The sequence below is a fragment of the Ovis aries genome, chromosome 2, assembly GCF_016772045.2.
Source record: "Ovis aries strain OAR_USU_Benz2616 breed Rambouillet chromosome 2, ARS-UI_Ramb_v3.0, whole genome shotgun sequence".
Taxonomy (NCBI): Eukaryota; Metazoa; Chordata; class Mammalia; order Artiodactyla; family Bovidae; genus Ovis; species Ovis aries.
The window spans coordinates 155,714,082-155,741,276 of record NC_056055.1 but is presented as its reverse complement, the minus strand read 5'-3'; the positions used below and the strand labels follow the sequence as shown (position 1 = coordinate 155,741,276).

The 27,195-nt window shown below is 35.2% G+C and overlaps 1 protein-coding gene across 6 annotated transcripts in view; it reads left to right on the top strand.

Moving 5' to 3' along the window:
* Nucleotides 1-27,195, top strand: part of GALNT13 (polypeptide N-acetylgalactosaminyltransferase 13) — a 652,766-nt gene that overhangs the window by 9,076 nt on the left and 616,495 nt on the right. For all 6 annotated transcript variants that reach the window (XM_042243853.2, XM_042243852.2, XM_042243851.2 and 3 more), the window contains exon 2: nt 22,217-22,287. The gene's annotated coding sequence lies outside the window, so the exon portion shown is untranslated. The remainder of the gene's footprint in view (nt 1-22,216; nt 22,288-27,195) is intronic.

The window sequence follows — 27,195 nt, the reverse complement described above, 5'->3', positions numbered from 1 at the left end:
TAGAGCAGGGCTGGACTTATCTATTAACTTTTTTTTTCCTGTTTTGATTCTATAAAAATGTAAATAAAAAAGCTTCTGTTCATTTCATCACCTAGTCCCTGAGTAGGTAAGAGACAGACGCTCTAGCTCTTGCATCTATCTGGGTCATTTAGCAGGAGGCTTGGGATGCTAAATTTGCATCTAATTACCTTTGTCTACTTTTAGAATGGTGTACCTGGGCCCTGTGGTCAGTTGGCAGTATGCAGGCCCTGGCTCCAGGGAATGCTGTGTTACTTGAGGGGGTGCCAATTTCAGTTGCCATCCAGTTCTCACATTTCTTGGTCAGATTTTCCTTATAAGATTTCCAATATATATTTTATTACTAACTCTAGACTATTGACTTCATGTCAGAAATTCATTGTGTTATTAATCGATAGGTTATGATGAACAACTTTTATAATTTATATTCCATGGCTTCTATTCTCTGACTTCGGGATAATGTTTGTCCTATTAGGTAAACCTAGAGCAGGCATTTTGTCACAGATTTTTTTTAAGAGTTTTATTATTGTGTCCTATGTTGAGATGAATTGTAGGTAATTGGATGGTGCAGCTGAATTAACACATTGAATTGCTGGTTATGAGACACTTCATTTGCTGTCGCAGACAACAATAGGCCCATTTTGCTTCTACAATGCACAAATTCTTATTATCTGTATAAAATTCTAATTCTAGTAGAATAACATGTATGCATCATTTCCATTCCTTTTGTGAGGAAAAATAACTTCAACAAATGTAAGATATTTGCCACTATTTCTTTAAATAATTTTGAATTTCAATACATCTTTTTGTTTGAGAATGTTAATCAGTTGCCCACAAAAATGACCCCGTAGAATATGAAATCAGGAGTCCCACTTTTACCCTGCATACCCTAAAATGTGTGTAGGTGTGCAGTTTGCATTAATTTTTGTGGAGAGCCTCACTTGAATGATTCTGAACAGCATCGCTGCCATCAGGAGTATGGTGATATGCAACAGTGTAGTTTTTATGCTTGTTACAAGCATAACAAGAATTGTGCTTGTTCTTGGGTTTTTCTTCATTTTAGGTGTTTTAGGGGCAACTTCTCTAGGGAGGATGGAGACATATCTTTATCTAAACTTTCTCCTGAAAACTCATTAACTTAAGCATTAAATTAAAGAGTTTAGAAGATATCAAACTGTTACAAGGTGTATGAAGTAAAGCCAGGCAGAGGAAACTGCTGAAGATGTGGGCAAGAGGGTGCTGCTTTGTCTTGAGTAAGACCCAAAAGGCTTAAGTGAGATACTAGGGCTGAAACAAAGTAATCAACATGTACAGATGGAATGTGGGCATGTGTGCTAAGTCACATCAGTTGTGTCCAACTCTGTGCAACCTCATGGACTGCAGCCTGCCAGGCTCCTCTGTCCATGGGATTCTCCAGGCAAGAGTACTGGAGGGGTTGCCATGCCGTCCTCCAGGGGATCGTCCCAACTCAGGGATTGAACCTGTGTCTCTCATGTCTCTTGCATTGGCAGACAGGTTCTTTACCACTAGTGCCACCTGGGGAAATCCTAAGGTGTTAGTGGCTCAGTTGTGTCCAGCTCTTTCTGACCCCATGAACTGTGGCCCATCAGTTGCCTCTCCATGGAATTCTTCAGGCAAGAATACTGGAGTAGGTAGCCATTCCCTTCTCCACTGGATCTTCCTGACCCAGGGATTGAACTCAAGTCTCCTGCATCACAGGCAAATTCGTTACTGTCTGATGGGATAGCTGGCTTTTTCTTCACTAATTCTACTTCCTATGCAAATATCCTTGTAGCAAGTTTTTTTTTTCACTTTCCCTCCTAACTATCCTGCTTTACATAGGCTAATGGAGTTATATGAGCTGCTAAGAGACAAGAGGGGCAACTCAGGATAAAGTATCTTACAACTATGGAATAAATTCCCTTTTATTTTGACACATGGGATCTTTAAGCCTAATAATCAAATCCTTCCTTACCCAAAAGCAAAGTCTTCTAAACAGCAAGACCCACTTACGTACAGAAGGTTCAGCCATTTCTGTTCCTTTATGCTTAAATAGAAAGCATCAATCAAGTATCACCAGACATTTAAGAAGTATTTTATGAAAAAATATTAGTAAAAAACTCCAACACAAATGAGACCAAGAAAACTGAAAACCGATGACAATGACATAACCTTGTATGGATAATTAAAAAAATCATAAAGGAGATCAAAAAGTAAAATTTTTGAAGAGATTCTAGAAAATATTACATTCATAAAATGAGAAGATGATAGGGAAGAGACATGATAAATGAACAAGAAAAACTATTGGAAATTAAAGATTTTCAGATCAATAGTTTAAGAGAACATTTTAAATTCAAATACACAAAAACCTCAGCAATGCAAAGGAAATTGACCAAAAGGTAAAAAGAATCAGTATGAATCTTCCTGAAGCATGACTTCCTGCTAATCGGAGTTCTGATTATAAGAAAACAAAATATATGGTATATTTTGTTATATAGTATATAAACAATATATATAAAAATTAAAAGAATCAGTCTCAAGTTTATGAAGGAAGATGATTCGCAACTCAAAATTCCATGTCCAATATCTATTCAAAATATCAATCAAGTGCAAGGGTAGAATTAATATATTTTCAGGCATCTAATGATTAAATATGCTTTCCTCAAATATAATCTTTCTTATAAAATTACTTGAGGTTGAACCCCATCAAAGTATAATTAAGAGAAAGAGAAAGATATGGCATAAAAGCTATGAAGTAGTCCTATAAGGCAAATGATTCATATTACTTTAATCTGATATAGAGTTAATGTAAAAGAAGTAGAAAGCTTTGTCTGGTGGGAGGCTCTAGGATAAAGGGGGATATTATGCAACCTTTAAAGTCCAAGAAATATTTGAGAAGACAAAGAAAAATAGCATAAAAATGAAAAAAGAAGTGTAAAACTCATCCAAGAAGAACCAAAGTATATGGTAGAAAGGAAAGTAACCATAGAACTCTAGTTGGCACTGAATGAATAATATTTTATATTACTTAAATATAAGTGTTTTTTTTAATGGATTTTCAATTTTCAGTATCAATGTTTAGCTAAAAAGTGGAAGAGAATTATAATTAGAGACAGAATGCAAATATTAGCAATGGCATTGCTACAGTAAACATACAGATGGGAGAGGTTGCGAAGTAGGTATGATGCTTGGAGAAAACAGAAAGAAAGGACAGAAATTGGAAGATTAGAATATTACAAAATAGGTGTCAAGAGATGGTACCTACAGTTGATGCAAGTTAGAAGTATTGATACATTCCTTAAAATTAAAAAAAAAACAACAAAGAAAGGAATAATAAGAATATTAATAAGAAGAAAATAGAGAAACATGGAGAGTGGTATGTGAGATAATTTAGATAATGTCTAAAATACTTTGGGTCCATTTGTTTTGTCAAAATATGCTTTAATTTTTTTTTAAATGTGGTTGCTTTTGATGTATCTCTACTCTCCAGATTTTCACAGATACCAGGCACTCTCTGTTAAATCACCTTGATCTGTAAAGACATTTGAATTTAACCATTTTGTTTTAGAACTAATACATAATTAAAGGTGATTCTCTCTGGGGAGAGGAATAGTTTGGAGTTAAGGGAGGGGACTCCAAGCTATAAAGTAGTATAAATACTTGGAAATTTTATTATTAAACACAGTATCAGTCATCCCTTACAGTATTATAAAAATTATGGGACTAAGAGGAGAGAATTGGATTCTGGTCATGGTAAAACCCTTAATAAATTCTGTAGCATGTCATTTTAAATTCTTTGGATCTCAGTTTTCTTATCCTTGAAATACAAAAACAAAAAGCATGATATGACTCTATTCTAGTGTTTATTTATTTTCCAAACGTAGGCCTATCGGTTTTTTTTTTTTCGAAAATGAAAAGAACTATATGTTTTCTAGGTCTTATTTTCTTATAATTAAAATCAAACTTATTTTTTGTGCTGTAAAAATGCAAAGCATTACCAAATGATTCTCCAGAAAATCCTATTTCCATTCCACCTCTGTTTTCCTAAACATTTAATAGCTAGCACTCAATAATAATTTTAAATAACATTTTGTAGTGGTTTCCAGACAGAGATAGTAAATTTTATAGTCCTCCGTGTTATTAAATTGTACCAGTTACTCTGATTACCTGATGTGTCTGCAGATTCACAGAGGAATTGAGAGATGAAGGATGGCTGTTTCAACATTACACAGATGTGAGAATATTGCCATCTTAGATTGGCAGCTGCTCTGGAAGTTCTCATTGCTTCTTATTTGGGCTAACACTTTAATTTTGTAGCTAATCAGAAATAGTTGCTTTAAAGATGCTAGCTATTCCTAATGAATGTGAGAACACAGATGGGTCCCATAAGAAATGTCTAACCTGCTGATTGTTAGAAGATTTCTCTGTGTGTATGCTTTAGCATCTTTTAACTGTGAACATTCAACAAACCAAAGGAAAATTGTAATAACTTTCTATAGATAGATTGAAATAAAGAGATCGGCAGAAAGAGAGATAGAGACCAGAGGCAGGCAGAGAGAGAAGAAGAGAAATAAGGAGGAATGAAGTTTCTGGTCTCTCCATATGCCCCCACTCGGCAGTTTGGGTCTTGTATAACATAAAAAATAGTGAAAACTGAGAATACAAATTACATATTAATTAATGTATACAATCTAGTATTTTTATGATATGGAAGGCTAGGAGATTCTGAAGTGAGAAAAAACAGGTCAACAGTGAGGCATTCTTTAAAGCTGTGAGGGTCTAGTTTCTGTTGACAGGTTGTAATTATAACCCCTTGGGTCACCTCCTTTCACCTTTTTCTGAGTGATCTGGCTTTTGGACAGTGACTGGGGGAAGTGAAGAGGATGCTTTGTCCCTTTATCTTACCTGGTTTGATGAATCGAAGGTCTATTAAATTTCCTTTTAAAGGTGGAGTTCTTGACAATGAGTTTGAGCAAGCTCCAGGAGTTGGTGATGGACAGGGAAGCCTGGCGTGCTGCAGTTCACGGAGTCACAAAGAGTCGGACATGGCTGAGAAACTGAACTGAACCAAACTCTTGGCAATTAATTATAACCTTTAGCATATGAATCATAGCTTAATTCTAAAGTAAGAAAAATTGCCGAGATTCGAGTTTGCAAGAGGCAGTGGAACATGTTTGTGTTAAAGCTACAAGTTTAAGACTGTGGTACTTGCATAAATGTAGTTCAGAAATTTTGAACTATCCAGTTGCTTAAGCAGGTTGACAAAGCACAGTTAGATAGCTTCTGTGAGATTTAAGTATTCATCTTTAAAATGCAAGTGACAGCGATTGTGGCTAACACTAATACAACCTGGGTTTCTAATTGGTTATAAGGATTTCTTTTAGGGGCTTTATGTAATATTGGCACTTTCAATTCTCACAATTCTAAGAACCAGATGTTTATTTTCATCTACCTAATAATTATAACTGCTTTCATGGGTTGAGGTGATTATGCATGTAATGTACTGATTACTGTCCCAGGCACTTAGGAAGTGCTTAACAAGTGCTAGCTGTGATTAGTATATCTCCCCTTCTAGGGTCCTCTACTGGCATGTACTATGTCAGGTGCCTAGAAATCTGATCTGCTTAACTGATTTCCAAGATAATATTCTGAGACCTGCAAGAGTTATTGTGAAGAGTAACTATAAAATCAGATCCCAGGAGGCAATAAATAAATAGCAGTTAAAGATAGGATTGAAGCCAAGCAAAATAGAAACCCAGTAAAACTGTTTTAGTGAAATATTTAGAAATCTTATTTAAGAGAGAATTGAAGGTAAATGAAGGCAGGAAAAGGAATATCATATCATGATGAATTGATCATAATATTATACAAATTGTATCCAGTACTAAACCCTGAAATGCTGCTTTGCAGAAAGTGCATCTAGCTTAGAAAAAGGGTGGTAAGCTTCTATTCCTTTTAACTTTATTTGGAAAATTTTAGCTTCACTGCTGATTTTTGTGAGGTGTTCTTGGCTAAGTTGAGCAGTCATCTTCCATTTTCCCCGTAGTTTTTTGATCAGCTTTGACTGTATCAGTTTGTCTTGGCTGATTCTTAGAGAAATTGAAAGATGAGTGCTTTTTCTCTGTGTGAATATGAAAAATAGTAACCATTTTAAAACACATTACTATTCTAGCCTTAGTCCTTTGAGTGAAAAAGATGAAACATTATTGTTACATTTTTGTTCTTTAGTGACACAGACTTCAAGTATGTGATGTCTTATTATAATGATTTTTTCTAAATGCTTAATCGAAGGTTCTCCATTATTTTATGTAGAAAGACACATAATTTTAGATAACAAATTGTAACTGATTTCTCATTTAGAAATATTTGAGTTCCAATTCTCTTGTCTTATCATATGAGAATAATATGTTGTTTTCAACACTGAGTTTTTCAATTCCTTCACAATAATTTGTACAAATGATAATTATACATAAATTAATAAACTGCTGGCGGTAATCTAATGATGCATCATGCTGTTTCTGTCTTATTTCTGAACCATTTGCAGTCTATTGAAATGTACCAGGACTAATTGTTTAATGTAACCTGTAACGTCCTCAACCCCAGAAGTATGTTCAGTAAGATAGAATATTTATTTTTTTAAAATAATGAAGGAAAAGCTTATGTTATGTTTAGTAAGAGTTTATTATATAAGAAATGGTTATATAGGTTACTAAATAGCAAACGTGTTTTATTTGTGTTTGAAAATCTTTTTCATATTAGAAATAATGAAGTTAAATGAGCTTTTACTACTTTTCCTGTTGTGATCCAAACAATTTTCTAGAGCTGCCTAAAATACTGTGGGGTCATCAGTTTACATTTGCTTAGTCTTCCTGTTGCCTTCCTTCCTGAAGTTTTGTGTTTGAATATATTTTACAAGTGATTAAAAAGAAAAGTTTAGCCGAAATTTCAACAACTTGTAAGGAATTTCTCTGTGAGAAATAATTAAAATCAAGTAATAATTCCTGCTGTGTCTGGGAATCATGCATGAGGTTAACTCTTTTCAACCAAGGTTGCATTAGGTCACAGACAGACAATTGATTTTCTTGTATTGTTGCATCTATCTGCCAAAATATTACACCACTCATACTTTATAGTATGATAGTCCACTGATAACTACCCTTGAAAATTCACTTTATGAATAGTTTTCATTTTATTTAACAATGATTTGGGAGTTAGTACTCATAGAAAATATGCACTATCATTATAAATAAAAAACCAAGATGCAGAAATATCTAAAAATATGATTGATTTTGCAGTACATTTTTTGTAGTTTTTTTTTTTCAATTAGAGGATGATTACTTTACAATACTGTGATTGTTTCTGCAATACATCAACATGAATTGGTGTGAGGTATAGGTATGTCCCCTTCCTCTTGAACCCTCCTCTTACCTCCCTCCCCACTGACCAATACTAAATCAAAGGTATGCTGTTTCCTTTCAGAGGACAGGACTGATGCCCACAAAATACGTGTATACATGTGTGTATGCATGCACGTGTTCCCCAGAGGGTTTCTACTGAAAGCTGAGTTTTTATTTTTATGTGTTTCCTAGGTATTTCTCTATTTTTTAATGGGAGAAGACTCTTGAGAGTCCCTTGGACTGCAAGGAGATCCAACCTGTCAATCCTAAAGGAAATCAGTCCTGAATATTCATTGGAAGGACTGATGCTGAAGCTGAAACTCCAATACTTTGGTTACCTGATGAGAAAAACTGACTCATTAGAAAAGACCCTGATGCTGGGAAAGATTGAAGGCGGGAGGAGAAGGGGCCAACAGAGGATGAGATGATTGGATGGCATCACTGATCCAATGGACATGAGTTTGAGTAGGCTCCAGGAGTTGGTGATGGGCAGGGAAGCCTGGCGTGCTACAGTCCATGGGGTCACAAAGAGTCAGACATGACTGAGTGACTGAACTGATGGTTGATTTAGTGGCTTCCCAGGTGGTGCTAGTGGTAAAGAACCTGATTGCCAATACAAGGTAGATGTAACAGATGGAGGTTTGATCTCTGGGTCTCGAAGATCCCCTGGAGGAGTGCAGATATACAGATATGTACAGCAACCTACTCCAGTATCCTTGCATGGAGAATCCTCATGGTCAGAGGAGCCTGGTGGGCTACAGTCCTGTGGGTCACATAGGGTAGGACATGACTGAGCAACTAAGCACTGGAGTACTAACATGGTTGATTTATAATATTGTGTTAGTTTAAGGTATTACAGCAAAGTGATTTAGTTATACTTACATATATATGTCTACACATATTATTTTTCAGATTCTTTTCCATTGTAGGTTATTATACGATATTGAATATGATTCCTTGTGCTATACAGTAAGTCATTGCTTACTATGCAGTAGTGTGTATCTGTTATATAGCAGTGTATATCTGTTAATCCCAAACTCCTACTTCACCCCTCTCCACTCTTCCCCGGGCTTCTCTGGTGGCTCAGCTGGTAAAGAATCCACCTGCAGTGTGGGAAACCTGGGTTTGATCCCTGGGTTGGGAAGTTCCCCTGGATAAGAGAAAGGCTATACACTCCAGTATTCTGGCCTGGAGAATTCAATGGACTGTATCATCCATGACGTTGCAAAGAGTTGGACACGACTGAGCAACTTTCACTCACACCCTTCCCCTCTGGTAACGATAAGTTTGCTTTCTATGTCAGTTTCTGTTTGTTTTGTAAATAAGTTCATTTGTATCACTTTTTTATATTCCATATGAATATAAGTGAGATCATATAATACTTGTTTTTTCCTGTAAGACTGACTTTGCTTAGTATGATAATCTCTGGATATATCTATGCTGCTGCAAATGGCAATATTTCATTCCTTTTTTATGCCCAAGTAATATTCCAGTGTGTTTATCTACCACGTTATCTTTATTTATTCCTTTCCTAATGGACATTTAGGTTGCTTCCATGTCTTGGCTATTTTGTAAACAGTGCTGCTATGCGCACTGGGGTGTATATATCTTTTCCAATTAAAGTTTTCATATTTTCTGGATATATACCCTAGAGTGGGAATGCTGGATCATATGGTAACTCTAGTTTTGGTTTTATAAGGAAACTCCATACTGTTTTCCACAATCCCATCAACAGTATTGGAGGATTCCCTTTCATTCACACCTTCTCCAGCACTTATTATTTGTAGACTCTTTGATGGTGGCCATCCTGACAAGTGTGAAGTGGTACCTCATTGTAGTTTTGATTTTCATTTCTCTAACGCTTAGTGATGTTGAACATCTTTTCATGTGCCTGTTGGCCATCTGTATGCTTTCTTTGGAGAAATGACTATTTAGTCTCCTGCTCATTTTTTGATTGGTTTGTTTTTTTGTTTGCTATTGAGCTATATTAATAGTTTATTTATTTTGGAAATTAAGCAATCATCAGCAGCACCATTTGCAAATATTTTCTCCAATTCCATAGGTTGTCTTTTCACTTTGTTTATGGTTTCCTTTGCTATACGAAAGGTTATAAGTTTGATTAGGTTCCATTTGTTTATTTTTGTTTTTATTTCTTTTGCCTTGGTAGAATGATCTAAGAAAATATTGCTGTGATTTATGTCAGAGAATAGTTTGCCTATGTTCTATCTAGGATGTGTATGTTGTCATGTGTTATATTTAAGTCTTCAAGCCACTTTGAGTTTATTTTTGCATATTGTGTGAGGAAGTGCTCTAACTGCATTGATTTACATGATTTATATTGATTTACACATGATTTACATGTTGCTGTACAGTTTTCTTCTGGGTATTTTTAAGTATGAATCTTCACAATCTCTTGGGTATTGCTCAAACTACTTCTTTTATGATAATGCAGACTTATTCTTGACTTTGAGTTGTTTTATTAACTTTCGAGTCATTTTGACAATTTGTTGGACCATATTAAGTTTTGGTTCAGCTTTTTTTGATGTCCCTATCTAAAACCTTATCTTCAGTATAACTTTCTTTTCTGACTTAATTTAATGGTTTTGAGTTTTTAGCCAACCTTCAATTTATTAGAAATTTTATGAATTCCTATCTTTTTGCTGATTCCCATCGATAGAGCTCCCTTTGCAGAGCCAAGTATGTTTATCAAAATGGCCTGACACCAACACCATCAACTCTTCATATACCCTTTCACTGTTCTTGCTCCTCTTCATAGTAATACCGCTAAAGCTCCACCGTTTAGTCATTTTTAGCTGCTTTACTTTTTGTCCTCTATTTTAATAGTATATGTATTTGCTACTTGCCAAAGAAAAAATATTATGTGATTTTAATAATTTTATGCATCTGTGTTTTATTTAAGTGAAAATGAAAGTCCCTAAGTCGTGTCCAACTCTTTGCAAGCCCATGGGCTATACAGTCCATGGAATTCTCCAGGCCAGAATACTTGAGTGGGTAGCCATTCCCTCTCCAAGGGATCTTCCCAACTCAGGGATTGAACCCAAGTCTCCTGCATTGCAAACAAATTCTCTAGCAGCTGAGCCACCTGGGAAGCCCAAGAATACTGGAGTGGGTAGCCTATACTTTCTATACCGGATCTTCCCAACCAAGCAATTGAACCAGTGTCTCCTGCATTGCAGGCAGCTTCTTTACCAGCTGAACTACCAGGGAAGCCCTTCTAAATAGCCATGTACTTTTAATTTAGCAAAAGACTACATCTCACAATAACTTGATGTATAAAGTTGTGGGCCAGCAAAATATTACCACATTTTAATAGAGAAGCATACTTCCTTGGTGTGTGAAGTGATTCCTACTTAAGTAGTCAATATATATAATCAGTTAATAAATAGGGATAGTGGTTTGGGGATCTACTTGGTTTAAGGCACTATGTAAATGCAAGACCAGCAACATGTACACATTGGTATATCTAAAATTGAAAACCATCAGGGACCTACTATTTAACACAGGAAACTCTGCTCAATGTTCCGTAGCAACCTGAATGGAAGAGGAGTTTGGGGAAGAATTGATACATGTATATGTATGGTTGCATTGCTCTGTTATGCACCTAAAACTATCACAACATTGTTAATTGGTTATACTTTAGTATAAAATAAAAAGATAAGACCAAAAAAAAAAACCCCAAATAAATAAATACAAGATCAGGTGCTTCCAAAGTTTTGTTAACAGACACATACTTACAAATGAGTTTTTAGCAGTGGGTTCATGTAAAACCCTGGGGGTCCATGTGTTGAGAGCCCTTTTTCTTTTTGTCTGCTCTACTGCTTTCTTTCTGTTGTGTCTCTGCCTTACTGAAGTCTCATACTATTAAAGAGAGGATTTTTCTCATTCCTGCTTCTGGGGATTATACCTCATTCAAAATGAACAACATCTGCAAACTCGAGCTACATATTTTCATAAGGCTAAGTCATTCTGTCAAAAAAAAAAGGGCCTCTTATGCCATGAAAAATATAAATGTCATCTTTCTATATGAACAATATTACAAATTTATGAATAAGAAGCATATTTCTACATGTAATCCTGTAGAGTTTTTACTTTTTATTCCCTGAGTCTTTCAGCAAATTCATCACACTGTGTTATTTGTGGCTGTATTTTACAGGAAAGTGTGTGCCTTTACCATTGTGCAGGGGCTTCAAGGACAGTGAGATTCTTCAGTGTCTAAAGTTCTTATCTGATGATATGCTTGGCTGATTGCCATCAAGCAAGCCATTCAGAGGACTTTAAGAATTCAGACTTCACGCAGCATGCGCCAGTCTCAGGGGTAAAATTGAAACTTCTTCACGTGTTACTCTCTCAGTATAGGTTCACACCTTCAAGTCATTAGAAATTTCGTGAATGCCTACCTTTTTGAAAGGTAGGTCCACATATAGGTCCACCCACAAATAGATCTCTCTAGTCAGGGCCACGTGGCCCAGTACCAACACCAACAACAGCCCAAAGGAGGGAAGGAAAGAAAAGGAACTTGTGTCTCTAGATTGATGCTGTGTTGTGGCTGACCTCTGCCTCCCTTCAAGCAGCTGCAGTCCTGTGGCTTGTTGTGCCTCAGACTTCTTGTGTGACCTTGGCTTACAGTGGTGTCCAGTCTGAACAGGGTAAAAATTTCCGTTTTCCTCCCAGCCGGTTTCAGGTGTGAGATCATGTCACTGAAACTTATCCTCTGACATTCAGCTCCATTTCTCCTTGAAATGGAACTGATCGAGGAGTTGTCCTGCTCAATTTTGATACTCATGAAGCATTTGATATAAATACCTACATTTTTGTCGGTTTCTGCAGTTTAATAAATCCTTTCTTTTTTCTTCCCCAATTGTAGATATATATCTACATCCATCTGTCTTTAAAAGATTATAAATCCACGAAGGCAGTCCAACATGGTTCTCTTTATGCTGTACCTAGCAAAGTGTCCTACACAATTAAGTCTTTCCTACACACATTAATTAGATTGCACATGTACAGATAGGTCCCCTAGGCCTTCCAAAGCCAGAGATGCTACTTTGGAAAATGATGCAGGCCAGAAAGGATTTAGGTCAGTCAAATTTTTATCTGGCTCTCCCAGAAGGATAGTTGAAAATGCCTTTCTGCTGTGCTCTATTAATCTCTTCCTTGTGATTTTTTTCCTTCTCACATTCCATTGTCAGCTCATCAGAGATTGTGGATTTCCTGTACTTCTTATCAAGCTCATTGGGTATTTGAAATGGCAATGTCTTTGTGATATTCACCAGAGTGGCCCAAGAGTTCTTCCACTTCTGTCATTAAAAAAAAAAAAAAAGAAAAAAAATAATCTGCAATGTGTTCCCTTTGCAAGGGGCATGTCACAGAGTTTACTGTCAGCCCACCCTACCTCAGTCGAGGCTCTGCCTAATCTAAACCCCAAACTGACAAGTTTCTTTAAAATAAATTTATTCCACATTGTGTAGTCCATTTGGAGAAGGCAATGGCACCCCACTCCAGTATTCTTGCCTGGAAAATCCCATGGACGGAGGAGCCTGGTAGGCTGCAGTCCGTGGGGTCGCTAGGAGTAGGACACGACTGAGCAACTTGCCTTTCACTTTCCACTTTCATGCACTGGAGAAGGAAATGGCCACCCACTCCAGTGTTCTTGCCTGGAGAATCCCAGGGACGGGGGAGCCTGGTGGGCTGTCGTCTACGGGGTCTCACAGAGTTGGACACGACTGACGTGACTTAGCAGTAGCAGCAGCGGTGCAGTCCATTACCTACTCCACATTGTTGATGGAGGGATCTCACTAAAAATAGTTCTGGGCATGTAACTCCTGGGTATAAAAACCTTTGAAAGCCCTACAGGTTAAATTTCAAAATTTTCAGCATGTCTTTCAAGACCCTTTATAGAAATCTATCCCAGTGAGCTCACTTCTCATTTATTACCCTCTCCTGATCTATTTTAAGAATTCACTGTATTACTTTGTTATCTAGGCATGGTATGGATATCTATGACTATTTCTTTGCTTGTTCTGTTTTGTAGCCTTGAAATACCTATCTTTTCATTTCAAGGATGAGCTTAAATTCTTCCTCTTTTTAAAGGATTTTCCCAAATCTCCAAGGCAGAAGTTTTATATTCCTTTTTCCCATTTCCATAGTACTTTGATTCTATTGCTGTTGCTAACTTACACCATGTTATCTTAGTTGTATCCTCCTCTGTCTCCCACTTTAAATTATAATCTTTTTCACAGTGGAGGCATCACATTCCTCTTTGTTCCCTGGAGGCCTACCAAAGTCCATAATATAGCTAGTTATTCAATAAATGTCTTGAAAAATTGTTAAAGATTGATTCAGTAGGATAAAGGGCTGTGAATTTAATGATACTCTATTGAATGAATCTGTGTGACACTTCTCATGTGTTTCTAGAATATGATAAGGATATAAAATATTAGCTAGTCCAAATATATATATATATAATATAGTGCAAAGTTAATCACTGCAAATTTATCAAAAGAGTAGATTTAAAAGGGTATTTTAAAAACTTTTAATTCCAGCAACCAGTAGAACTTGAAGTCTTTTCCAGCATTTCTGGAGAATGAACCTTCAACTTCTTTCATTCTTCATTTGGCCCTTTTTTGGGAAGCCCATTCTGTTTTGTCATTCTTTGCGGTAAGGCATTTTCCTTAGTCTGAGCTTAAATTTGATTCCTTGTGATTTTTCTCATTGGTCTTACTGGTCTTCCTTCTGCTTTGGTGGAATACAGAAAGCAAATTTAAACTGTTTTCCACACTGTCAGTTCTTCATGTAAACAGCATTCAGATTTATGCTGTATGTTCAGTTTTACAGGTTGAGTGGCTCTAAATCACACTGTGTGTGTATGTGCATATAAATACATATACATATATACACGTTTCATATATGTAATTGACTCCTGTGCTAGTGCACAACCATCCAGGAAACTATGGAAAATCATTTTAACTGGATATACGATAACTTGCATAGATAGATGTAGAGATAGAGACGGAAAAGTAGATTACCATATAAACAATTCACATTCTAGTCAATATGTGTTTATATACATATATGCAATTTTAGATTTTACATAGGTAAAATGTGCTAGATATTACATTATACTTCTAGATTTTGAATTCCAAGATAATCATATTTTTTGGTTATTTTATCACCATGCAAGAAATTATCCAGAAATTTAGTGGCTTAAAAAAAGCCACTGTAATCTCTCATAGTTCTGTGGGTTAATGGGGCTCAGCTGGGAGATCCTCACTTGGGATCTCTCCTGCAGCTGCCATCAAGTGGTGTCTGGGACTGGAGTCATCTAAAAGCTGAATGGAGGGGATGTCCATATGTGAGTATCCTTTACTCACATGTCCTATGCTCCTCAGCATGGCTGCCCTTTCCAGCAGAGTGACCTGAAAGTTTTCCATGGCAACTGAGTGCGCCAGGAGGCAGAAGACAGAAGAGGCTAGGCCAGTTAAGAGTTACTCCTGGACTGGTACCCTGTTGCTTCCAACATAGCCTCTTGGTCAAAGAAGTCCTAGCCTCTGCTCAGATTCCAGGAGGGAAAGAAAGAAATTCGTCTTTTGATGAGTAAATGTCAAGGTCAAGTTAAAGATGCACTTTCAATCAGTTTTGATTGTCAGAAGAAGTAAATAAAAATGAGGTACATTTAAACAATGGTGTAAAACTTGAAGAAAGCACCAAAATTGACCATAAAACATAATAGAAAGCTAACTCACATCTTCTACCTAAAGTTCATCACATATTTACACCACACTTCTAATTGAATCTCATGATTTGAAAGATCTCAGTTCTAATTTTAGGCTCAAAAGAATCACTTAAAAAAAAGAAATAACTAGTATCAGATAACTAGATTATTTAATCTTTAATTTCTGGAAATTCATCTCTGGTGTATAATATAATCTCTTCTGCTACTGTTAAAACAATTTAGTTACTTGGAATCTAACTCTAAAAATAATCCTTCATACAATGAAACAAAACTAAACTACTAGATATTTCCTTTTATGAAATATAGATTTTTCTATTTGAGCCATTTTAAATATTTTTGATATCCTAAATGTTAATTCTTTCTATTCCTCTCCTCTGATTTCCTTTGAATTTTTCTTCATTTTAATTTTTCTTGACATAGGAACCATAATATCTTCTATTAATAATTTATCCTGGCCAAATAATCATTAAGCCCATGACAGAGAAACAAGCCATATTTACAATAGAAAGTATACAAGGCTTTGGCTTAGGGCTCTTAAGGGCCAATGAAAATGGGGAGACAGAGAGAGAGAACACATTAGAGAAGACTTTAGAAGTTATAGATCAATCAGCTTGCTTTGATATCTAGGAAGATAGGGGGATAAATCAAAGAGACATTTGATTTTTCATACACCTCAAAGAGCAGAACAAATGTGGGTAACAACCAACATTGCTTTGGAAGTATTAAATCACTGTGAGTTCATCTAATTTTATTCTCTGACATCATGACAGGGCTTAAAATATGAAGGCAAACAAAAGAATTCATATATCTTCACTTCGGCAAGGTTTAATTTTTATCTCATATGATGTTCTCATCAGCCAGTTAAGAAAATGCAGTCTTGGGTAAAGGAAGGCATGGTTTGTTTTGGGTCACTGAATCAGTGACCTGCCAGGGCAGACCAGTTGAAACTCTTGAGGGGGTTGATTGGATGTTTATAATAAAAAATATTTGTATTAATCTCCAGAACTTAATAATATAAAATATGAAGTCTATGGACTAGGAAAGTTAAATCTAAAGCTAAATCTGTGTGAATTTGCAAGAATACAAAGTATAGATAGGAAGAAAAGTGGCTGAAGTATCTTGAAGTTTGATGAAAAATTCCGATTAAAGTGCCACTTAACATGCTAATATCTAACCTAGTAAAAATGTAAATGGTAATATCTAGGCATAATGACACACTGTTGCTATAAATTAAAAATGAGACTGGGTAGAGGGCTTGGATTATCCAGAGGGGTCTGTAGCGTTTCCTGTCTTTGCTTGCATCACTTGTCATGTAGTAATCAATCCTCTGGTATGTTTTCAGTTACAAGACTGTAACACATTTTCATCTATCTTCTTCTTTAGGTCCTGTAGAATTTTTGACTCTTTGCAAGAAAATAGGAAGTGTTAATTTCTCAAAAAAAAAAAAAAGCTATTTTACTAAAGTTGCTCTCTTTCTATGCTTTTCCATTTAAACAGTTTTATTTCAATGTCATATTTTTGGATAACCTCTTTGAAGATATTTTAAAAGGTAAACTCCACATTTGTAACAACAAGAATGCATAAAACTCAATTCAGGACATGACAATATGAAGACCTAGGGCCAAATCAGGCAGCAAACACTAGGTCATGGCTGCAAATGGATGCAGTGACTGTAAAAATATAAACTGGTTGTGGGGTTGCACAAATATGAACACAAATATGAAAATTTTGTACATCTGTGTTAATAAGATACAGTTTAGCAAATTTTAAAAACCTCATGCTATTTGATCCAGGAGTCTCCTTCTGGATATTTTATCCTGAGGAAACAATCTTGCTGTGGCAGAAGATATATTCAGAAGGAACTTTACAGTGGTTTTATTTTTTGGTCGCTGATGTTTGATAACAAGTTATAGATCTTTAAATGATGGCATGTATGGGATGCCAATCAGTAAAATTACTTTGCATTGTAATGATAAACATAATATTGAAGAAATGAAGGAAAAAATAACCTAATTATGAAAGAATTTATATTGCATAATTCTTTAAATAATGGTCTGTAAATAAAAATAGTAAATATATTGTTTGAAATTAAATATGTTGTTTTAAGAATTAAGGGAGATTTTTATTTATGTTTCCTTTTTTTTGGAATTAAAAAAATGGAAGTTGATAATTCTGATTAAGGAAAAATAGCTATATAAGGAAAAAAACCACTGATGACCTTTAAGGACTGTTTGATAATCTTTTTTAATTTCTGATAAATTTTATTTATGAATGTCACTTCATTATTTAACTTTACTTTGCTGTATTCATGGACTATAGTATTATTTGTATGGTTTATTTAAAAGCCCAAAGCTAGATTCCATATTTACTTCCATTCTCTTTTATTTTATGGATTTAATATGCTTATTTAAATATGTTATTAAAATATAACATCTTTGATTTAAATATATGCATATTAATGTATAAATTATACACACACATATATAAAATAGAGAAGACTGTACATTTTATACTATATATATATATTAGTTCTCTTCAGTTCAGGCGCTCAGTCATGTCCGACTCTTTCCAACACCGTGGACTGCATGTCAGGCTTCCCTGTCCATCACCAACTCCCAGAGCTTGCTCAAACTCATGTCCATCGCATCGGTGATACCATCCAACCATCTCATCTCATATATATATGGAGTTTTGTTATTTTAGTTGTCCAAGATCATTGAACAATGATGCTGATTTGTTTTTTAACTTCTTAATGTTTTTCTTGATTTGAAACACTTCACTGATTATCTCTTTGGCTATTTTTCTGTGATTCCAAAATATCTCAATGAAAGCAAGAGATTTATTTATTTCTACCTATTTTCTCTAATTTACAATTTTGGTATAGCTTCAAACATTCAGAGAATTTGTAAGTATCATACTTAAGAACCCTGATTACTCTCTATCCAGATTTGTTATTTACATTTTACCCCTGTGCTTTATTATTTTTGCCTATTCTTTCTCTCTCAATATATGCTTATATATATATATATATTCACACACACACATATATATATAAACCTGTATATGCATTCTATAATTGCATAATTATATATGCATATGTATGTGTACATATAGATAACGTTGCCCTGAATCTTTTGGGAATAAGTTATAGACATCACGCTTCTTTTTTATTTTTATTCATTTATTTTTTTAATTGATGTTTTAATTGGAGGATAATTACTTTACACTATTGTAATGTTTTTTGCCATAAAGCAATATGAATCAGATACAGGTATACATGTGTCCTCCCTATCCTGACCCCCACCCACCTCCCTCTCTACCCTGTCTCTCTGGGTTGGCCCAGAGTGCCTGCTTTGCATGCTTCTTTACTTGAAGTACTTTAGTGTGTATTTCCTAAGAATAAGTACATTTTCCCGTATAACTATAGTACAATTTTAACCATTAAGAATATCATTTTAACAAAATGCTATCATGTATTAGTAACTCACAGTAGGATCACACGTGTATTTGGTTTTTATGTCTTTTTTAAACTTCAGTTTTTAATGACTTTGTCGAGTTCAGGTCAGATATTTTTAGACTTTCGTCAGTTTGCATTTGCCAGATATTTCCTAATGATTGATTCAGTTTGCACGTTTTTGGCAGACGTATCACAGAAATGATGTTGTGTCCTTCTCAAGTGCTTCATACTTGGAGACTTGTTTTGTGGGTTTGTTCCATTTTAATGATTATTCCTTGATCACTTATTTAAGGCGGTCTTGTTTTTCCATTGAAGGCTACTGTTTTCTCTATTATAAGTGATTTGGGGGAAGATACTTTAAGACTATGGGAATATCCTGTTTGTCAATACACGTTCACCTACAAGTGCTAATCCAGAGATATTTTCCTGACTTAATCAGTTAATTATAATAATATTAAAAATATGTGTTTAATGTTGATTTTGTAACTCTAGGGTGTATTCTGTGCAAGGAAAGAATTTTCCAATTCTTCCCTATATACTTTATTCATTTATTTTATTTATAATTTATACTCTGTAATGAAGTTTAATTCTTTATGATAATTATTTATTCTGATTTTCCGACTTCCCAGATTTGAATTGTGAGAATTTCTTTAAGCTGAGGCCAGGATCCTTTTGAAATAGTCCTATCATTTATTTTTTTTCTATTTTTTGGCTGCTCTGCACATGGCATGTGGGATTTTAGTTCACTCAGCAGTGATCAAATGCATGCCCCCTGCAATGGAAGCGTGGTGTATTTCCTGGACTGCCAGGAAAATCCCAGGCCCACCATTTTAAAATGCCTTACTCCTCCCTGAGGAAAAAACAACAAAAAGAAGGCATCACCTTGAATTCTACATCTTTTTAAATATTCTCCCTATCTTTGTGTTCTAATATGTCAGGATAGTTTTTCGACACTATCAGAGTTTCAGTGGACTTTCAGCTGGTGAATTTTATGTCACTCTTAGGACCTTTGTTTTCTTTTCTTCTCTCCCTCAGTTTCTAGACCCTTTAGATCACTGTAATACAGCTTGAAAGATACTGGTGTTTAATTTTCTGTTTACTGGTAATCTGACATTTTTATTGTCCTCCAACTTCTAGTTATGCTGAAGGCCTAGAATTTGTGTGTTTTTATTTGTTTTTGTTGGCTGTATATTTTACAGTATGTGTGGAAAGTTTCAGATTTAGGTGGCTATTATTACCACAACTACCTCAAATTCCAGGCCCATATTTTTTAAGCATTCCATAAAACATATTGGCATTGTAAGTTATTTGCCATATGCCATGATGTAACCAGACTTTGTGGGCTGCATTGCTTTACCTTTAGTGGTCATCGTTGTCTTAACCTAGATTACTTAAATTGAAGGCTTTTTTCTTTATTATTTATAATTATTTATTGACTAGCACACCACTTAACCCAGGAGTTGTCTCTCTGAAAAATATGTCCACTATAAATAAAAAAATTATGATTTGAGATGATTAAAACTTATGATTATGTACCAGCCAATTGTATTAAAAAAATTCTCCTTTAGATTTAAAAATTATCAGCTATGTATTTAAATATCTGGAAATTCAAGCCCCTGACTTTTAAAAATGTATATGTAGGTAGAAATAAGGTATCTAATCAATAACATTTGATTATGACAATATCATGAAATGTAATTAGAAGCAGTCACTTAAACTAATGAAATAAGCTCTTGGAACATAATTAATATCGTTCTTTGAGTTTCACTGCAAAGAGGTCTGATCATAGCTGGTAGGTAAGGGAGGTTTGGATCAGGAGCAAAACATTCTGATGCTTGAAAATTGCAGAGTAGAAGAGAGTTTGCAAATTAGGAATTAGATGAGTGCAGGAGGCATGTCTCATGTGAGAACAGCAATCATTTTTCTTCTCTCTGGAAGCTGTGAACCCAGACTTAAGATATATTTGCTCTTTCAAAAAAAAAGATAGAAATTAGGACTCTTATGAGAAATTGCTTGCTTTTGAACATTTTTTAATATTTTAAAATCATGGTGTAGAATTTTTTAAAAAACTGCCTTACACCAGTTTTGGTTGTTATGCCCCAGTTTGCAGCTTCTGCTCTGCATGAGGTGTAGGGACTAGTAGCTGTTGTAGTGAGAAGAAATTGAGGTTGGAAGTGGCTGACTCTACGCTCAGAATCACTGCTTCTTAGCTGTGTCAAATTGGGCAAGTCATGGGATTAAGGTTAGTTTGAATTCTCTTGCCTAGGAGGATGACTCTGCTACAGCATGAAGGAATACACACATCTGCCAGTTGTTATAACTTTGTAATTCTATTGAAACAATGTGTGAATGTGAGTTTGTATCAGTCTCTTCTACTTAAAACTCTGAGTTTTAAACTTAGAAAAATGAAATTTATAAAAATACAGGTTTCATAAAATTTCTTGATATACTTTTGACATTTACCTATGAACTCAGTAACTCTCTAGTTTCATCTTATTTGAGAAGCTCTCTGTTGAGTATTAGTACCATCATTCATTCCTGTGCAAGGCAGAGGCCAGTGCCATCCTCTTCTCTTTCACACACTAGAAGATCGATTAATTAGATGTTCTACTCATAATGCCTGTTCTGCTTGTTGAACTGTTGATTTGCTAAGCTGGTATTTCTGCTTCGTCCTACAAAGAGCCAAATCTCTGGGCAGAAATTCTACTATCTGCTGAGAACTAATGTCTCTCTAAAGATGCTTGCTACTTAATTTTTATTTGTATTGTCTATAGTGTGTTTGAACTGTCGGAAACAACACATTGTACTTTGAAGGGTTACTTTAATTATCATTAAGTTGTGTTTTATTTCATTTGAATAGTTCTTTTATAAAACAGCATACCCAGAAGCATAAAATTCACTTATGTTTTGAAATATTTTGTACTTTGAAATTGCTGTGCTTTCCCATACATCTTTCCTTTAAACAAACATATTAATTAATGAAATCTGATTAAATGACTTTCTCCTTACAGTTGGCCTTCTGGGGGAAAAAAAAAAGAAATAAATGTTTGTTTATTTTTGTGAGGTGTGCAAGTGGCATGTCTGAGCTTTTCTCAGTACATAGTTTTCAATTAGAATTGAAGCATATTTACATAGTAAATCAGTTTATTCTCTGAATAAATCAAGCAAAATTCTCCTCTGACTCAGGGATCTTCATTTATTAGACAGAAATACATTTTCAAAACTTGAATTATGTAACAACCACCTAAAAACTCCAACTAAATTCACTTACAAATACCTCATATTTTCGAATTGCTCTTACGTTATTCTGCTTCATTCTGGGGGCCTGTGTTTCTTACATGGATTTTAAAAGTCCACGTGCAGTCTCATCTCAAGAGTGTCCTCCTTGACTGATGTGTAGAAGATTTGCATATAGTTGGGAACATTTCTGTTCATCAGCCTACTATAATATGCTAGATGTATAATCTATATTTTGCAAAACCTTATTTCAGTATGTTAAAATATATGATGTCTGAATGAGTGTCGGTTTGCATTAGAGTTTCTGTGACCTTGGCAAATTGCTTACTCTTCTGTATTTCTTTCTTTTCACAGATGCATTTTGTAGGAGTATTCTGAGGATGAATGTTTGCAAATCATTCTGAAATTGCCAAGTGCCACATACAGTAAGTAATATGTATTTTTATTTTTCCACTCAATTGCAGTCATGCTGAATAAATTTGGCACACAGCCATAAAAGAATACATTTCTATTTACAGTTCTTGATATTTGTGAATACTGAGGAAAAATGTATGTAAAAGAGAAAAATTTGAGCTATTTGCTAGTCTCAATTAAGTTACATAATTTCATGATTTCTGATGACTGATTTTACTTTTGTTCTATGTACATAACTGGTACATAATTTTTATCACTTATTATTTAAGTGAGTCTTTTTCCTTTTAATCATAAGTTGAGAAGCATGTAGAAAAAAAATTAGTGTTATTAGCCAGTGTTGCTATGGAAATTTTAAAGAGGAGTATTGAATTAAATATTTCAATTTTCTGAGGATTAAGATTTGCTAGGTATCAGGCAGTTTATGTATTTTGTCTTAATTCTCCCCCAAACATTTAAAGATCACTATTCTTATTCCCATTTTATACATGAGAAAATTGAGATTTAAGATGTTTTAATACCTGCTCAGTATCTATTCAAAGTGAAGTCATTGGCTTTGATGAAAACACAGGCTTTTCAAAAAATTTTACCTTCACCAATAACTTAGAAAAAGTAAAATTAATTTTAGTTGAGTCTGAATATTTAAGAATACAAATATTTTCTAATTATTTCTTTGGATTTTTGTTTTGTGTAAGCAATATCACAGAAGTGTTACAGATTTTTTTTTCCTGTATTGTCTGTCATGTCATTACTTCCATTTCAAATAATGTTTCCAATTCCTGACTTAGATTGCTTTAACTAGTAGGAAATAAGTGAAAATAACTTGATTCCGAAAGGAAGTTTATAAGTCATCTAAATTATTCTTTGATGAAAAGTGTTCAGAATTAGACTTCTGAAGCTCTCTGAAAGTCCTATTTCATATACTGAAAAAAACCCACGAGTGCTCTTATATTATTATTTTAGAGTTGAAAGGAACCATAAGATCATAGAGTCCTAGACTCTGTGAGCTCAAATTCCTTGTTTGATGAACTGGGATAATCTGGCGTACAATTCAAAATAAAATTTCCAAAAAATGGAGAGACAATAATGGCAACATTGATATATATATATATATATATATATATATATATGTTGTTTTGCAGTATAACAACTTTTTCAAAAAGGTGGCATGGTGTAGTGTTTTAAGAATTTTGACTCTGGATTCAGATCACCTGGGTTTAAATTCTGGGTTTATCACTTATTCAGTGTTTCAGCTGTGTGACTTACAGTAAATTACTTAATGTATCTTTAAAATGGGTAAAAATTAGGAACTACCTAATTTGTGGTGAGTTTATACATGTAAACTATAGCACAGTTCCAACTGCATAGTTAATGGTCAATAAATGTACATGATTATTACATTGGGACTGATTCATTTGGATATTTCAATTCAAGTATGTATGTTAATAAGCATCTTAACTTCTTGATTACATCATATAAAATATACAACAAAGTTACTCAGCAAATACTGTTAATTGACATGCTCAGAAGGAAACTAAACCGTAGCCTTCTTCATACACAAATTAAGATGCTCTTAGTAGCTACTTTTCCTCCTTTGAACTTTTAGTGAAGAAGCAAACTATTTAGTCAAACAGAATGTATGTCCTATTCTGTGATGGTTACAAATCTAGGCCCAAAGCGTGTTTGTGTACTCTTTGAATATGAGAGGTGGGGAGTTTTGTGTTTATGGAATCTTAAATGCTTGTTTTGAAGGAGGCCAGGCAAACTTATAGATATAAAATAAAGAAAATTGTCAAAACGATTGTCAAATAATTGGGAAAAATCTCATCCAATGTTTTGTTAAACAATTTATGGAAACTAAAGAGCTATAGGCAAGAAAAAAAATCCATATTAAGTATCGATTCTATCCCATGTACTTTACATTCAATATCTCAGTTGATCTAAGCAATAATATAATGAGGTAGGTATGTTATTACCTCCATTCTTCATACAAGGGAAATGCACCACAGAAAATTTAAATTTATCATTTATGGGAGCAAAGCTTGAGGTTGATCTAATTTTTTAATATAAATTTATTTATTTATTCATATTTTGGCTGTGCTGGGTCAACACAAAGCAAGGGCTTTCCCTAGTTGCGGCTAGCAGGGGCTACTCTTTAGTTGCAGTGCACAGGCTTCTCACTGCAGGGGCTTCTCATGCTGCCAAGTGGGGACTGCAAGATGCACAGACTTCAGTAGTTGTGACCCACAGGCTCAGTAGTTGTAGCTCCTGGGCTCTGGAGCACAGGGTCAGTAGTTGTGGCCCTGTGACATGTGGGATCTTCCTGGACCAGATATTGAACCCATGTCTCCTGCCCTGGCAGGTGATTCTTTACCACTGATCCACCAGGGTAGCCCTGATCTAATTTGTTTTATTGAAGCATTATTGGCATAAACATTGTATCTGTTTCAGGTATACAATATGATTCAATACTTGTATATATTGAAAAATGATCACCACAATAAGTTTAGTTAACATCTATAGCTATACATCCTTATAAATTTTTTTTTTCCTGTGATGAGGACTTTTAAGATTTACTCTTTAGCAACTTTCAAATATGCTATAATTTTATTAATTATAGTCACCATGCTGTACATCACATTCCCATGACTTTTTTATTTTAGAGCTGGATGTTTATACTTTTGATCCCTATCACCTGTTTCTGCCACCCCCTCACCTTCTCTTCTGGCAATCACCAATCTGTTCTCAGTATCTATGAACTTGGGTGGTTTGTTTTTAAATTCCACATGTAAATGAGATGATATGGTATTTATCTTTCTCTGCCTGACTTATTTCGCTTAGCATAATACCCTCAAGATCTGTTCATGCTGTTACATATGGCAGTATTTCATTCTTTTTCATGGCCAAATAGTATTCCACATATATGGCGTGTACAGATACATATACACACATGCATCGTATATACACCACATCCTCTCTAGCCATTCACTCATCAGTGGACACTTGTATTGTTTTCATATCTTGACCATTGGAAATAAAGCTGCAGTGATTGTGGCGTTGCATATATCTTTTCAAGTTAGCAGTTTCATTTTCTTCTGATAAACAGCCTGAAATGGAATTGCTGGAGCATGCGATATTACTATTTGTAATTTTTTAATAATCTTGCATGTTATTTTCCACAGTGACTGCACAAATCGACATTTTCAGAAACAGTGTACACGGGTTTCCTTTTTTCCAAATTCTTGCCAGCATTTATTATTTCTTGTCTTTTTGATAGTAGCCATTCTAATATATGTGAGATGATACCTCATTGTTGTTTTGACTAGTATTTTCTTGATGATTAGTGATGTTGAGCATCTATTCATGTGCTTCTTTACCATCTGTATGTCTTCTTTGAAAAAATGTCTATTTGAATCTTCTGGTTTTTTTTTTTAAAGAGATTGATCTAATGCTATAGCTTTTTTCCTTTATCCTCTTAATCCAATAGTAAGCACTAAAATTCAATGACTGGTCTCTCTTTATTTGCATAAAAACCTTACTCTTCAACCTCAGATCATAGATATTAATTATTTAGTAAATAGTTGATGATTGAATTTCAACTAAACAAATAACAATTGCCTTATACTAAATGTTGGTAGGACCACTCAGCAACACAAAGCTGCCTTGAAAAAATGCTGCATGAGTAAAGAAATCCTGGGGGGAAAAGAAAGTTTCTTCCCTAAGGCCATATACCTATTTTATGCTTCTGTTAATCTTACTTCTGGGTATTGTTTTTGCTTTGGCTCCATCCCTTCATTCTTTCTGGAGTTATTCCTCCACTGATCTCCAGTAGTGTGTTGGGCACCTACTGACCTGGGGAGTTCCTCTTTCAGTATCCTATCATTTTGCCTTTTCATACTGTTCATGGGGTTCTCAAGGCAAGAATACTGAAGTGGTTTGCCATTCCCTTCTCCAGTGGACACATTCTGTCAGAACTCTCCACCATGACCCGCCTGTCTTGGGTGGCCCCACAGGCATGGCTTAGTTTCATTGAGTTAGACAAGGCTGTGGTCCTAGTGTGATTAGATTGACTAGTTTTCTGTGAGTATGGTTTCATTGTGTCTGCCCTCTGATTCCCTCTTGCAACACCTACCATCTTACTTGGGTTTCTCTTACCTTGGGCGTGGGGTATCTCTTCATGGCTGCTCCAGCAAAGCACAGCCACTGCTCCTTACCTTGGATGAAGGGTATCTCCTCACCACCAGGCTTCCTGACCTTCAATGCGGGATAGCTCCTCTAGGCCCTCCTGTGCCCTCGCAGCCACCTCTCCTTGGACATGGGGTTGTTCCTCTCGGCCACTACCCCTGGCCTCAGGAGTGGGGTTGCTCCTCCTGGCTGCTACCCCTGGCTTTGGGTGTGGGATGGCTCCTCCCGGGCACTGCCCTTGACATGAATTTGCCTTGATTCATGTCAGGTCCATGAATCAAAGCAAATTGGAAGTGGTCAAACAAGAGATGGCAAGAGTGAATGTCGACATTCTAGGAATCAGCAAACTAAAATGGACTGGAATGGGTGAATTTAACTCAGATGACCATTATATCTACTACTGTGGGCAAGAATCCCTCAGAAGAAATGGAGTAGCCATCATGCTCAACAAAAGAGTTCGAAATGCTGTACTTGGATGCAATCTCAAAAACGACAGAATGATCTCTGTTCGTCTCCAAGGCAAACCATTCAATATCACAGTTATCCAAGCCTATGCCGCAACCAGTGACGCTGAAGAAACTGAAGTTGAATGGTTTTACGAAGACCTACAACACCTTTTAGAACTAACACCCAACAAAGATGTCCTTTTCATTATAGGGGACTGGAATGCAAAAGTAGGAAGTCAAGAAGCACCTGGAGTAACAGGAAAATTTGGCCTTGGAATGCGGAATGAAGCA